The sequence below is a fragment of the Aplysia californica genome, unplaced genomic scaffold (assembly GCF_000002075.1).
Source record: "Aplysia californica isolate F4 #8 unplaced genomic scaffold, AplCal3.0 scaffold01044, whole genome shotgun sequence".
NCBI lineage: Eukaryota > Metazoa > Mollusca > Gastropoda > Aplysiida > Aplysiidae > Aplysia > Aplysia californica.
In genome coordinates this window covers 150,587-151,478 of record NW_004798314.1, presented here as the reverse complement: position 1 = coordinate 151,478, position 892 = coordinate 150,587, and the positions used below count along the sequence as shown (strand labels likewise).

General features: G+C 51.3%; 1 protein-coding gene across 1 annotated transcript in view; it reads left to right on the top strand.

Annotated features, from left to right (window-relative positions):
* LOC106013604 (gigasin-6-like) overlaps positions 1 to 892 on the top strand; it is a 7,450-nt gene that overhangs the window by 2,141 nt on the left and 4,417 nt on the right. The window lies entirely within an intron of this gene.

Sequence of the window (892 nt, the reverse complement as noted above, 5' to 3'; positions counted from 1 at the left end):
GTAGTCGTCGCCGTCGTCGTCGTCGTCGTCGTCACCACACCAGCATCACCACCACTACCACTTCCCCACCACATCATCACAAGCGTCACCACCAACATCACCACCACATCACATCCACCACACCATCACTGCCACCACATCACCACCACCATCACCACCAACATCATCACCACAACCAGCACCATCACCACCAACACCACCATCACCATCATCGCCACACCATCACCATCACCACCACCACCATCATTACCACAAAGATCATCACTATATCACCACCATTACACCATCACTACCACCACCATCAACACCACCACCACCACCACCATCATCATCACCACAACCATCACCATCACACCATCACTACCACCGAAACACAACCACCATCGCCACCAATAGCATCACCACAACCACCACCATCACCACTACTATCACCATCATCACCACACCACCACCACCACCACTACTATCACCATCATCACCACACCACCACCACCATCATTACCATCATAACCATCACTACCACCATCACCACTATCACCACCACCACATCATCAGAACATCACCACGACCACCACATCACCCCCACATCATAACCACCACATCATCACCACCACATCATCACCACCATCACCACCACATCACCACCATACAACATCACCACACAATCACCACCACATCACCGCATTATCTCTACACGACCACCACATCACCACACCATCACCACGTCATCACCACCACGATCACCACATCACCACCACCTTACCACCACATCATCACTCACATCACCACCACCATTACCACATCATCACCATTAACATCACCACCAACACCACCAACATCATCATCACCACCATCATCACCACCACCATCACCACCACCACATCATCACCAT